At 36.1% G+C, this 15,459-nt stretch overlaps 1 protein-coding gene across 5 annotated transcripts in view; it reads left to right on the top strand.

Moving 5' to 3' along the window:
- Window positions 1-15,459, top strand: part of BBX (BBX high mobility group box domain containing) — a 280,826-nt gene that overhangs the window by 129,205 nt on the left and 136,162 nt on the right. The window contains exon 1 of one of the 5 annotated variants that reach the window (XM_082654202.1): window positions 9,620-9,711. The exons of the other annotated variants lie outside the window; for them this stretch is intronic. The gene's annotated coding sequence lies outside the window, so the exon portion shown is untranslated. Of the gene's footprint in view, window positions 1-9,619; window positions 9,712-15,459 lie in introns of those variants that run through there. 5 annotated transcript variants of the gene reach the window in all.

Genomic DNA, 15,459 nt, shown 5'->3' with positions numbered 1-15,459 from the left:
TTTATTGTAAAGTCATTTATTACCAAGCATCTCTTTGAGGCAGAAGTATTCCTCTTCAGGAATGTAATGTTTTAAGGTGTTGAATTATCATAGGCACATACAGTGTACAGGTTTCTTGAAAGAGCCAGCTAGATGGGGAGGAACTGGCTTCTGAATAAGGCTTAAATAATAAGAAGATACCATTTATGTGATGAACAGTGTCCCAAGCATTCTTAGTTTTGCCACACTAATTAGAAGATTAGAGAGAGTGAAACCTACAGAATGTGAGATGTATCCATGCAGAGGAGTATATGTCCATCTATCTATCCAGGCAGCACCCGGATGGACACGAATTGAAATTGAACCATGACCTTAATATTGTTTTTGAATATCTGCTATGTTTTCAGCTTTGTTAGAGTTGCCATATCATCAAATGGGTGTATTATATAAAGAGAAAATAGAGAAAAGTTTGAAATCAGCAGCCACTGTCAATCCCCTGTTTAAGTACCAAACCTCTTCCTATAGCAGTCATTTTGTCCTGCCATTTGATGACGCATACAGCTCATCTTTCAGTTCATTTGGTGAAATGAATACTTAAAGGATGATAGTTTTCAAGTTCGAAAGTTTAGTTTTTCCTGTTAACATAATGGGTGCTGCTTTTCCTTATTATTCACTGAGAGTTTCACTTTTTAGAGAACATAAGATAAATCTATCTTGTTGATGGTAAAGGTGTCCCAGTTATGTCTCTTCTTTATGAATTTTTACCTAATCATCAAAGACATAGAATTTTTTACCGATTACTTCTATTATTATAAACTATTCCATACATTAGAGTTCATAATGTGCCTGTGAAAAATATTTTAGAACTTTTACTTCCTAATGCTTATAAACATTCTTATTCTTGCCTCTGGATTGTCAACTGCATAATGATCACTATTGCTTCCTGGAGATTCCTATGGATAGGTAGATTTCCTTATAGAAGACAAATTTAAATGGATCACTTTTTTAGGCTGTAATTTGATCTCAGAAGCATAGGCTGTGGAGTCAGATGGACTCTACACAAGACTACATCTAACTCAGTTGTTTACTGATTGGGCTGTGGGAAAGTTACTTAACTTCATCTGTGAAATGGGGTGAATACTGACCATGTAAGGTTCTTAAGAGGATTAAAAGTGCTGCAGGGTACACTGCCAACTCAGCACAATGGCAGGGTTGCTAAGAAAATGTTTGTTCTCACAATGACAGTGGGTCAAAAGTGGCGTTTGACTTTTTTTTTTTTTACTGCTTTAACTGTTCCTTGAAATGGAATTTCAAGCATGTTATTGTCTCTATTCACAACAAGGGAAATGTCATTATACTGCACATCTTATATTAAAAGTCTATAGAATACAGGATTGGCTTGCTTTAAGCCATTAGGAAAGAATAACATTTATTCTTTATATTGTTAGATATCTTAAAATATTTTCTATACAATCATAATAATAGATGTTTGAGTTTAATTATACTTTGCCCAATTTAACTTTGCAATTTTATTAAAGCATAATCAAAGCTCAAATATATGAAAGTATTAGGACATAAGTCATCTATCATTCAGTGGATTATAGTTATTTCAGGAATATTATCATCTCATACTGTTGGTATTAACAAAATTATCACCTCAAACAACAAGTAAATTATTTAAGCATAATAGTACATTTTTATAATTACACAATTTTCTTCAAAGACTATAATTATTTTAACAAAACAAGGAGCTATATTATAAATTCTTAATGAATTTTAAAGTATGAGAGCTATTTTTGTAAATTGATTATCTCAACCTGATAACTATAAAAAATTTAAAAAATTTTAAACAGCTGTGAACTCATGACCTTACTCTGTTCTTCCATAACTAGACAAGCAAAATTTCACTTCATTTTAGGTCATTGGCTTAGCATTTCACAATTAATTGATCCAAGAGAAGAAAGTATTTTTATTTCTAATAATTTTCATGCACATGAGCATGAAGCAGTACACCTTTGTCCTTTGTCCCTAGTAACTTTTATTTATTAATTTTGAATATCTCTAGTGTATCTAAACTGGTTTTGAAGATGATTTAGGACCATCTATGAAAATACTTTGGTTCCTTCAAAAAGCTTTTCTGTAAGTTAGCATGTATGTATTAGGTATTTGTGATCTTTTTATAGCAATTTTGCCTTTTCCTAGTCGAATATGTGAACTTTCTAACCATAACAACTATGGATTTTATAGACTTTAGTTATATATTTTTTCAATTATTAGTGTACTGTATATTGAAATTCTAAACCTTTATGGCCCACCTATAAGAGTGAGGAGTGGGCTTCCCTGGTGGTGCAGTGGTTGAGCGTCCACCTGCCGATGCAGGGGACACGGGTTCATGCCCTGGTCCAGGAAGATCCCACATGCCGCGGAGCGGCTGGGCCCGTGAGCCATGGCCGCTGAGCCTGCGTGTCTGGAGCCTGTGCTCCGCAACGGGAGAGGCCACAACAGTGAGAGGCCCGTGTACTGCAAAAAAAAATAAAAGTGAGGAGTGTTTGCACTCTTTCTCCAGCTCTTGTGTTCCTTTTTAGAACCTGAACTCCCTATAGTAATCTCATTGGAAAAATGTTTTATTTAAAGATAGAGTAATATACTTTCTGCTCCTCGGTTTGTTTATCTGATAAATGTTTACTATGTGCAAAGTGTTAGACACTGTCAAGGTCACGATGTGGTAATAGAAGGCAAACTAATTAGGTAGAATAAAGGTAGATAAATAAACCTCATTAAGAGTTCTGAGGAGGATCTAAAATCCCAGGTAGGAATATCAGGGAAGACTACACAGAGGAGTAAATACAGAAGTCTGGAGAAGGCGAATACAGGCATACCTCATTTTATTGTGCTTTGCAGATATTGCATGTTTTACACATTGAAGGCGAGACAACCCTATGTCGAGTAAGTTTATCAGCATCATTTTTTTCCAACAGCAGTTGCTCACGTTGTGTCTCTTTGTCACATTTTTGTAATTCTTGCAATATTTCAAACTTTTCCATTATTATTGTATTCATCATAATGATCTGTGGTCAGTGATCTTTGATGTTATTATTATAAAAAGTTTATGACTTGTTGAAGGCTCAGATGTTGGTTAGCATTTTTTAGCAATAAAAAAATATTAAGGCATGTACATTTTTTTAGGCGTAATGCTGTTGCACACTTAATAGACTACAGTATAGTGTAAACATACTTTTATATTCACTGGGAAAACAAAAAATTTGTGCAACTTGCTTTATTATGTTGATATTTGCTGTATTCAGGTGGACTGGATCCAAATCCACAATATCTTCAAGGAATGCCCATCCTTTTGCCATTTGGATGGGATGTTTGTGAGGGTAAAATGGGAAATTTTGGTCGCAAGCTAGATGTAAGAGGGTCTTGAAAGTCACAGTGAGTTTACTTTTTTTTTCTTAAAGGCAGATAAACCACTGAAAATTTTTGAGTAGACAATATAAATGGGATGGATTGGAAGGGAAAAGAGGTAGGCATTGGAAAGTTTGGTTTGGGGGGCTTTAGCATACATATCCTAGGTAAGAAGAAATTTGTTTTTCTAATAGGATTTGAGAGTTGTAAATAGGACCATCGTGGGAGACATTATGAAGGTTATACCCTGTCTGGATGTATCTTAAAATATTTTGGATTGAGGTATCCAACTCACAAAATCAAATAAATCTTCTCCCAGTTTGCAAGGCAAAAATTAATGGATACTCACTTTTAAGGATTCCTTCAATGATTTTCTCAAATGTCTGATGCCTACTACTATTTAGCCTGTGTGTGTGTGTTTCTGTGTGTTTTTAGTGATTGTAAATTTAGCTTTCACTCTGTTTCTCAAAGAATACAAATCCTGTCTTATTGCTTGAACCAAACTACTAATGTGTAGAATTTAGCAACAGATTGAACTTGTGTTGGGGATGTAGAAGGAATCATAAGAGGGAAAGAAGCGGTGGGGGGGTGTTGAAAAGGAAGTCAGAGGTAGGTTTTTAATTTAAGTGTAGATGTTTAGATAATCCTACTACCATATGTAGAGAGATGTAGTAGAAACTGATTTATGGGAGGGGAAGGTGAAGTTTGGGGTGGATTGGATTTGAAATGCAGAGAGTATCCATGTGATTATGTATAGGATGCATTTATGAATTTGATGTGAGTTTGGAAGAGATTCCAGTTGAAGATGGGTATAGCTTAAGAGAGGGGTGGAGCTGAAACTTTGAAAATTGGTGAAAGTAGAAAATATGGCTAAGACAGAACCTCTGAAAACACCTACCTACTTGTTAAGAGACGTCTAAAGGAAAGAAGAACAATCAGGTCTTTAGTGGGAAGAGCAATATAGTGCTAAGGAAGATGGGAAAGAGTTTTCAAGAAAAATAGAGACATTTAATGCTTAAAAAAGGTGTTTGGGGAGACTTCCCTGGCTGTCCAGTGGTTAAGACTTTGCTTTCCAGTGCAGGGGGTGCAGGTTCGATCCCTGGTTGGGGAGCTAAGATCCCATATGCCATGTGGCCAAAAAACCAAAACATAAAACAGAAGCAGTATTGTAACAAATTCAATAAAGACTTTTAAAAAAAATAGTCCACATCCAAAAAAAAAAATCTTTTTTTTAAAAAAAAGGGTGTTTGGGTTAGGTGATCCATGGGTCCTTTGGAGAAAGCAGTTTTAAAAATAATTAATTCAGGACTTCCCTGGTGGCACAGTGGTTGAGAGTCCTCCTGCCGATGCAGGGGACACGGGTTCGAGCCCTGGCCTGGGAAGATCCCACATACCGTAGAGCAGCTGAGCCCATGTGCCACAACTACTGAGCCTGTGCTCTAGAGCCAGTGAGCCACAACTACTGAAGCCCGTGTGCCTAGAGCCCGTGTGCCTAGAGCCCGTGCTCCACAACAAGAGAGGCCACCACAGTGAGAAGCCTGCGCACCACAACAAAGACCCAACACAGCCAAAAATTAATTAATTAATGTATAAAAATAAATAAATGGGGTTTTCTTTCAAAAAAATAATTCATTTTATTGATGTATAGTTGATTTACAACATTATATTGTACAACATAGTGATTCAGTATTTTATACATTATACTCCATTCGAATTTATCTTAAAATATTAGCTGTATTCCCTGTGCTGTACAATATATTCTTGTAGCTTGTTTATTTTATACATAATATTTATGCCTCTTAATCCCCTACCCTTACCTTGCCCCTCCTCCCCCTTTCCCTCTCACCAGTGGTAACCACTAGTTTGTTCTCTGTATTTATAATTATGTTTCTGTTTTGTCATATTCATTTATATTCATTTGTTTTATTTTTTAGATTCCACATAGAAGTGATAATATACAATATTTATCTTTCTCTGTCTGACTTATTTCACTAAGCATAATACTCTCTAGGTCCATCCATGTTGTTACAAATGGCAGAATTTCATTCTTTTTTATGGCTGAATAGTATTCCATTGTGTGTGTGTGTGTGTGTGTGTGTGTGTGTGTGTGTGTGTGTGTGTATACACATATATATATACACACATATATACCACATCTTCTTTATTCATTCATCTGTTGATGGACACTTAGGTTGCTTTCATACCTTGGCTATTATAAATAATGCTGCTATGAATATTGGGGTGCAGATATCTTTTCGAATTAGTGTTTTTATTTTCTTGGGATGTATACTCGGGATTGGAATTGCTGGGTTATATGGTAGTTGTAGTTTTAGTCTTTTGAGGAACCTTCATACTGTTTTCTGTAGTGGCTGCACCAATTTACACTCCCACTAACAGTGTACCAGGGTTCCTTTTTGTCCATATCCTCGCCAACATTTGTTATTTGTAGACTTTTTGGTGATAGCCATTCTGATACTGTGGTTTTGATTTACATTTGGAGAAGCAGTTTTTGTAGAGTAGTCAAGGAAGAAGCCAAGTTGTGTATATGTTTTCAATATTCCCCCTTTCATTTCCACTTTCTTGATTCTATTTTTAGCTGAAACTATGTTGAGCCACTGTCTTCGTGGAGTAATCTATAATGACTCAAAGCCACTCCCTGGGAGCATAGAATTCATCTTCTATAAATATAGTTTTAATATTCTTTTCTTTAAATGTGTTACCTAAGACTGTTTCAAATCAGATCTTATCCAGATGCTAATATTATTTCCTCAGATACACTAAGTGTGACTTTCTTTAAAATATCATCAGCAAACATACTTCCTAAATGCCTCACCCGTAGGACTTACATTTATTATAATTGGCATTACAGAGGGGTAAGTGAATTCCCTGTCATTGCCAGTTCTTCTTTTACTCTAAGTACACTGGTACTTTTAGAAAGGCCTACTGTTTTAATAAAGATCCTGTAGAAAGCTCTTTGGATTAGTAGGGCCACCTGCACATGAAATTTCTAGGTTAGAATCAGATACATAGCCACTTTTGTTTCCATCTGCAGAGAATAGTTGTAAGGGTATAAAAGGCTCACCCTAAGTAGTAATAATGATTATAATTTTAAAGACTCACCCTAAGTAGTAATAATGATTATAATTTTAAAGAACTGCAGTAGTTATTATTTGCATTTCATGTGCTAATTTCTGTATGTGTGTGTGTATTTTTTTCTTATCTTCACAATGACCCTTAGATGTAGGTATCATTACTCTCATATTATATATATGAGAGAACTGAGGCTCAGAACATTTAAATAAATTGTCTGAGCTTCTTGAGTGATTGAAGACAGAGCCAGGATTCAAATCAGCTCGTTCTGACTTTCAAAGACCATGTTCTCTACATGGCCCATGCAAATTAATGATGTAAATATTTGAAATTTGAGCTTTAACGACCTTGATGGCAACTACTTGGTCCAGTGGAGCCCAGTTGGAGCCCAATGCCTTATTACTTTCTTACCTTTTCCTTCCAACTAGGGATGAATAGTTTCATTTGCTTAAACATATCGCCATTCTCTACTGTTGATTGTCAGGCTCTCTTCTGTATATTTAATTCCCTTATTTATTTAATCTTCACATCAACTATTTGAAAGGTAGATGTATTTCCCCCTCAACGTTTTATTTTGAAACTTCAAACATATAGCATATGTTTATACTCACCACCTAGATTTAACCATTAACATTTTACTATACTTATTTTATTACATACCTATAATCTGTGCATCCATCATCAGTTCAATTTCTTTTTGATGCATTTAAAAGACATCACTGCAAATCCCCTAATTACTTCAGCATGTATATTATTGATTGTAGCTCAGTATTTATGTACAAGTCTTTTCTTTTGATGTAAAATTTACATTCAGTGAAATACACAAATCTTAAACATATATTTTCTGGATTTTGATAATCTCATATATGTACCTGTATAACCCAAATACTTATGAAGATATAAAACATTACTATTGGTAGGTGTCTCTCTTTACTCCCATTTTGTACCTGAGGAAACTGAAACACAGAGCAATTAAGTAATCTTCCCTAGGTCATACTGCTAATAGGGGCAGAGCTGGAATTCAAGCAGTCTGGCTGCAGGGTTTGTGCTCTTAACCACACCACCATACTGCCTGTGGGTTATCCTCACATGTTCAGGTATCCTTTTACATTCATGTGTACAAATGTAATTTTGTTTTTAACATAAGTGTGTAGACACAGAAGTAGTATGCTTAGGATTAGTGAGTGTAGAAATGCTGTTCTAGAGATGCATTGGTTTCTTACAAGAGGTTTATGGCAAGAGAAACTAAGAGGGAAAGAAGTACCCTTCATCAAAATACTATGGTGAATCTCTGTGTAATAATTGTGTCTTAATTGCCATCCTTGATGAATGTTTCCACATATAAAGTAACAATATTTTAAAGACAACACTGAGGTTCAGAAAAATCCTAAAGTGCCACTTGAAACAGTTAAAGGTAAATAATGTTCAGGATAGTTTTGTATTAAGCATATTTTGGCTCTGTTATAATTATTAGAAAATTGTTCATCTATGTGTGATATATGTAGTACCACTTGCCTTGATACCTCAGACTCCAAAATAATATAATTAAACCAACTTGGGATTTATAGTTGTGACACTTGTAAAGTTTTTAGCAAAGAAACTGAATGTAATTCTTTGGCCTTTCCAAATAAATTACATAAAAATATGAATAAAGATTGGAATAAATGATATAAACTTTCTTTGTTTGTAATACTTAGGTGTACCATCCTTATGAGAAGAAATTGTGTTATCTTTCCTGCATTGTGTTCATACCACAAGCCGTATCTTAAATTTGACCAGTTCCCTTTGTTCACTATTCAGTTATAAAAAAGCACTGTCATATGTATTTAAAAAAAAAAACAAACCCTAAGTATTGCTCAAAAAGCAATTAAAAAACACATGTAGTTAACAGAACCTAGGCAGTCACTAGAGGGCAGAACAGTACTGTACTTTAGGCCTGATTTGACAATTTAAAAAATTGCTGAACATGGGAAAATATTGATACACAATTGAATAGAAATTTCTTTGTGGTCTTATTGTCTTGCTGTGAAATCCACTCACATGCTTATTACACTTGTATCAAAGGAGCTTTTCTGACAATTACAGAAAATTGATTACAATTAAATCATTGCTACTATATGCAGTACCCTGAAATAGAATTGCAGTATAGACTTTAGGTACGCGACATCATGAGAGAACATGTTTGAGACAGGTTTACTAGTACTCAGATGTAAGAACTCATTGAAATGTGGAGCTTTTGATCTTTCAGCTGAAATTTGTTGAATCACCAAAACTTTGAAATTACAGTTGTAAAAGCAATGAACTAACTCTGGCTCCTTTTTAAAAATGTTAAAATTTTGTCAAGTGCCTGTTCACGTAATTTCCTTTGTGTTTGAAATTTTCTGTCATTCTGATATAGTTTTATTCTGCTTTATTTTTTTCTGATAGATTTTTTTTAAATAAATGAAGCTCTGAAGTAAAGTATCCTAAGAGAGTAACCTCAGCAGTTCATTGTCTGAACAGATAGAAAGTTTTATCTTGAATGTGTGGTTTGAACTTTATTTTATAAAAACAGTTTGGATTTATATATGATTCATTTCTAATAGAGAACATAGGACATCAGAAAAGGCACTGGAGTTCGGAATCAGAAGATTTGGGGCCCCAATGATCATATTCTTGCTTGTGACCTTGGGCAAGTCACATTACCTCTCTGAAGTAACCAGTTTCTAAACTGAAGAATTAGAAAAATATTTCCTTATTTACAGCTGGGTTAATAGGAGAATCATGTTTGTATCTGTGTGTAGGTCTCCAAAGATGCTACCACATAAAGATGAATTTTAATAGATAAAGTTACAAGCTCAGAAAAACCTTAGAAATAACCTTGAAGTGGTCAGTTATATCATAAATTTAGTAACATGAATGCACCTATAATAGGAGTCAATAATACCAAAAATGTGGTTTCCAACCTAAAACCCAAGTTTGGATTGCTGACCTCTTCCCTGTCTCTGAGTGTCTCTCGTAACTCCTGACTCTTTGACTCCTCTCACTCTGTTCTGTCCTCTGTTTATTTCCATGTTCCCTCTCTCTGTGTTTCTCCTGACTGTCTTTGGTCTCTCTCTGTGTTTTTCTTGTCCCAGGCACCCTCAGGAAGACCCCAAGCCTCTAACGGTACCTGGTATCATCTCCAGCATGTTTGTAGATGTGGAGGAGTCACTGGGACATTGAGAAATACCAGAGGCGAATTGTTCTGCTGTAGTAAGTCAATCAGCATTTATTAAGTGACTACTGTTTACGGAGCACAGTTGATGGTGCTTTGGGCAAAGAAGAATGAGTTAGGGCATAGCTCAGAAGCAATAAACTTGTAAACACTTTTCAGTGGCTCTTGCAGGCTGGACACACATGCAAATGAAAACAACACCGAAGTACAAAGCTGACAAATAATTATATAAGTGAGTGTGTTGTATGTGTGCCAAAGAGGCCCAGAGTTAATGGAGTAGAGAAAAGCAGGTGGTATTAATCAGGTTTCCTGCATGAATTTAAAATTAGGTTTTGAAGTATTATTGGAAGAAAGATGAGGAAAAAGAGGGTGGAAGTGAGTAATTTCTCACTTGGCAAGCCTGTTTGCTTGCTTGCGAACGAGTCCCTGATGGGAGGGCAGTGAAATGAGAATGCTGTGTTTCAGCCTACCAGCAGCTAACTTTCCTTAAACTTCCAGTCCTAGAGGAAGTCAAGTTATGAAAAGAAGTACAGCCAAATTGAGAATTTCCATAAACATACTTGGTATCTGTTGCCAGTTTTAGAATTTATAGAGTTTAACAGTAAATTGTGATTATGAAGTAATAATGAGGTACTGTGACATAAAGTTAATACAGACTGTCAATATTAGAATATGATCTAGGGTTGCATTATAAATGCTAAGATGAATTAAAATAGTAAACTTCAGTATAACAAGTCAGTTTTGTGTTTATGTTGGAAATTTATCTGTGCTGTTGTATTTTAGATAGTCCTACCTACGGGCGCACCATGGTTTTCAGAGTTGGATATGGTTTGAATTCTACCGCTGCTAGCTATGTAATGTTGGGCAATCTACGTAACAGACATCTCAGTTTCCTCCTATGTAAAATGAAAATGTTTACCTCAGAGAGTTGCTCTGTGAATTAAAAGAGATAATTTTATAAAGTCCTGAGTGTGTGCTAGGTACTTGTTACTTGCAGATACTTAAAACGTACCTTTAAAATAGTTTGTTAAATATAGTGTTATTTCTGAGAGCTTTTTAAAAATAGAAGTAAACCTCATAGTATTTAGAAAATGCTATATATACAAGGAGTATTTATAACATGTGAATAAGATACAAAGAATAACATTAACATGAATAACTGAGTACCTACCACTAACTTAGGAAATAGAGCTATGCCTGGCCCAGATTCCATCACCTCTCTTTAACTACCACCACAATCCTGAATGTTGAGTTTATTAATTCCATGTTTTCCTTTATAGTTTTTCCCCACGTTTTATGTATCCCCTACATTAAGTTTTGCTTGTTTTTGAATTTTATATAAATATTAATACTATATGTTTTCTTTTGCAACACCTATTTTGCCACTGAGCATGTTTGAGAGATTCATCCTTTCTTATACCTGTAATTCATTTATGATCACAGTTGTATTTCATTGTATGAAAATACCACAATTTATTTATCCACTTTCTTTGGATGGCTATTTAGATTGTCTCCAGTTTTTGTTATGGGAGATAAAACTGCAAAGGAAAAAGTCTTGAGAGTCCTATTCATGCCTCTTTATGCACTCTAGGATATATGTTCATGGGTAGAAATGCTACGTCAACCCAACCTCAAACTCTGTAGGATCATGGCAAATGGATTTACATAGAACTTGTTACATCTTAATCCTCCCTCTAGCTGAGTATAAGTGTTCTCATTCTATATCTCTTATATAGTTCTTTAAAATGACTAGATTTTTAAAAAAATAATTTTGTAAATTGCCTGTAACACCATTTTAGCAATAATCCTGATGACCTTTTAAAAATTAGTTTCATCCTTTGCAGCAGCTGCTTGTATTTCTTAGTTTTCCAGTTGTCACTCACACCTTTTCTCAAACCCAGTTAAGTCCAGACATCCTGAAATAGCTGGGTATGTTTGCTAGCTAAGTGTTTTCTCCCAGGAAAACTACATCATAATAATGTAATGTTCTCATGTTAAACGAAAGTTGTCAGCTATTCCTGCCTTCTAAAGATAGTTTGGGCAGAGAAATGTACACATCTTTTACTGATTTCTTTTTTCCTTAATTTGAATTGAGATAGAGAAGGAGTGACCTACAGAGGACTGTTTGCAACCTGTGTTTTGTTCTGTGTTGCAAAAGTCCCAAAAGCTCGAGTAAATGACAACTTCTATTTGCCACTCTTTCCCCTTTTCTGTCCTTCACCTACTTCTGTTTTTCTCAGCCATTGGTTCTTTTGGTATCTGATTATACTTGCACAATCCATTCCAATTTTCATATCACAGTTCCTCCTAACTTGGTACTTTGTACTTGATGGTCTGTGATTTTAGTTGACTGACTTCAGTGTTTTGCCTGTTGTCAAACTTGGTACCACTATCTACCACATTCATTTTCTGAGGTTTTCCAGGGGAGTCTTCCAGGTTCTGGTGTAGTGCCTAGTACTTATTAATCAATTGATGTTTATTGAATGAAGAAAGGAAAGACGTAAATGTAGTAAGGACGGAAATGCCTTTTCCCAGCTCAGCAATAATAATTACCCTAAAAGCAGTGGGCAAAAATCATGCATACTGTAAACAATTCTACCTGTGGGTAGCTTTGTAAACCATAAGTAGTCATTTCTTCTTGAGCTTCACTCTGGGTTTTTGCAAAATGAGAGTGGTAGAACAGTGATCTGTAAGAACCCTTTTGACTCCAACCTTTTTGTATTTTATCTTCAATGGAAATGAAATACAGTTTCTCATGGGATGTCTGGGCACCACTACCAAAAACCTGAATCCATCTACCTTACCGGGCTATGTCACAGCAACCTGCCAGTTATTGTCTCTCATAACCGTAGCAAGTGGGGCATACATCGAACTTCCCTTCATGTTATTTAGCTTTGATTTGTTCTGGAGAAAGAATAGATTTATCTTTCTTTGAGAAAGGATAATGAATTCCTTTGGCTTCTCAATTTCTTTCACCAGGCAGCCCAGGCATTGTTCAGCGCAAAACCTTGAGTCCTGGCCTCTTCCTCCCCCGCCCCACCAGCCCCTCAGCTGTGAGTGGGGCAGTGCATCCTCCCTTTGCTACTTGCTGTACCACCTAGCTCCATGTCTCCTTTCACTTGCCAGCTACCATCTTTGAGTCAGTGTTGGTTTTAACTTTCGGTTTTAACTGTTGTGGATCCTTGAAGTCTATGGGTCTGTCTTTATCTGGTGCTAGAGGCAAGTTGCCCGTTCCTTTCTCCTGTGGTTTCTCTGCTAGGAACTCCTCAACCCAAGGTAAATGGCGAGTGAGACCTGAACTCCTTCGCTCGCTGCCTTCCTATAGCTGTTGCAGGGACTCTCACTCTAAGATAGATTTGTGCTCTAACCCCTTTCAAGGAGTTATCTGACTCTTCGGATTTGCACATGACTACTGTTTCCTGAACCTGTTACTTGTCCAGAATTCATTTTGTGAGTACCGCTGAACTCTGGATTAGAGGCAAAAGAAGCCAGAGAGGAGACTACACGGGGCAAGGGCCACAAACTGTCTTAACTTTCTGTAAATTGTAAACACTGCCCAATCACTCCTGAGGGTCCTGGCCAGAGAGCTGTCTATCTGAGCATTAACCAAGATTAAGGAGGCTCTTTCTTTCATTAAGGGACACAGAATAATCGAATCTTGTCAAGATATTATGGATCTGCTTTGTGAAAAATCCCATGGAAGTCAGGCAAATTTTAGGTTAATAAGAGAGTAAGGCAAGCGAAAAGTTTTGTAACTAAAAAAACAAATGAAAAAGGGAGAAAACTTTTAAAATGAGGATCTATTTTTAATAACATTAACTTAATTCTAAATGGGATTTAAAAAATCTCTTTAGGTTTTTTTTGTTTTTAATGTTAAAGTACTCAGTGAAAGACCAGTCGTTAACCTCCAAACTCACCTCCAGCCTCAGTACACACGAAACACTGGAGATTTACTGTGCAATCCTGCCATGAGGACCCAGAATCCAGGCTACCGGTGATAATTCACTCCTCCGAACCGCTTCCTTCACAGAACTCTACAAAACCATATTACACCAAATGTTCTGTTCTGAAAGAAGCAGTTAATACCATCCTATCTCTAGAAGAGATTACTGTTTGTTCCTCAGGAATACATGGAGAGAAACATCCTTTTATGCTCACTCTAACTGCCTTTATATTGTGACTTTGGTTAATGTAAAAGGCTTGACCTATTAAATGTTCACATTAATATTTTAACTTATCAGTTATAAGTTTCTTTTGTAATACTAATTCACTTAGTATTTTAATTTAGACAGACTTGAAAGTGCGTCTGAAAACCTAGTCATTTAGTATTTTAGTTTAATGTCTTTTGAAAAAGAACCATATATTCTCTAATGACTAAGTTGCAGCAAATATTAAAAATGCACCATTGTGTTAATAAGTTGGATCACGTTTAAATACAGTAGAAAATTTATAAATATATATAAACAAGTGATACAAAATTTTCCTTTGGTAGAAACTAGGAAATGCATTTATTACAGATTTTCCACTGAATGGTCTTAACTTGGAAGAGGAATTTTTAAATGCTAAATTAATAAATTTTGAACTGCACGTTTAATTTTTACTCTTGGTTTATATTTTTTATACGGCAAAGTTAGTAATACATATAACAGTAAGGTCAAAGTTGAGCTTTATGTAATTACTCATGTAATTATACAAAATACAGATTTATCTGTATTACTAAAAAGCATCTTTTTTAAAATAGTTCTGAATAACTTCATTCAAATTTAGGTGTTGCTAGAATAGCAATATTCATTTTGTGTGGGAGTTTGTATCTGGATAAGAAAGCAGTGAAATGTTCAAATGGGTCTGTAATTTTGAGGAAAAAGAAGTGAGGAATGAGTCTGTTTTCCTGAAGTTAATTTCCATTCATTATCTTAGTTGCAAAATCTACATTTCTGAAAGGCTGACTAGGTTGTATTAAATCTGAATAATAAATCACTGATTCTTTTCTTTTTTCTTTTTTTTTTTCTTTTTGCGGTACACGGGCCTCTCACTGCTGTGGCCTCTCCTGTTGCGGAGCACAGGCTCCGGACGCACAGGCCCAGCGGCCATGGCTCATGGGCCCAGCTGCTTCACGGCATGTGGGACCTTCCCGGACCGGGGCACAAACCCGTGTCCCCTGCATCAGCAGGCGGACTCTCAACCACTGCGCCACCAGGGAAGCCCCTCTTTTCTTTTTTTTAAAATAAAAGCAATAGAACAGAAAGAGCAGCAGCACTTTAATACTGACAATTGTTTTGAGGGATTGGGACTCCTAGGATGCTCACCCGGGCACCGTAATGTTAAAGATCACTAAATATGGTATTCTTCTGTGTCTGTGCCAGACTGTTTCCCCCGCAAAATCTTCCTCAGATTCTGTACATTTCTTTTGTGCTTTGCTGGCGGATACTTCACTCCCTTTCCCTGTGCTAGCCACACACGGTGTCTTGTTTGAATGATGGCATCATTGCTCTTTGGTTAAGGTCTGTTTTGAGCTTAGGAGAATCTTGGCTGCTGTTTTCATCCATTTATAATAATTTCTGTTACTTAGCCCTTACACTGGGTAGATGGCAGTGTTACTTTCTGTGAGTTTCAAGCTGCCCTGTAAACACAGGATTTGTGTTCGTCAATTAGTACCCTGTCAACTGTGAAGGACCTCTCTGGACCTAGGGAAGTCCATGCCCTGGAACTCTCGAGTCAGAGAACGTCTAGATCTCAGTGCCAGGGCAAGAGTGAGTGAGTCTGATTTTTCACTGAATGGAATCATC

The sequence above is a fragment of the Grampus griseus genome (genome assembly GCF_964374135.1).
Source record: "Grampus griseus genome assembly, chromosome: 5".
Lineage (NCBI taxonomy): Eukaryota > Metazoa > Chordata > Mammalia > Artiodactyla > Delphinidae > Grampus > Grampus griseus.
The sequence above is the reverse complement of the archived record's forward strand: the minus strand, read 5'-3'. Positions and strand labels throughout refer to the sequence as shown.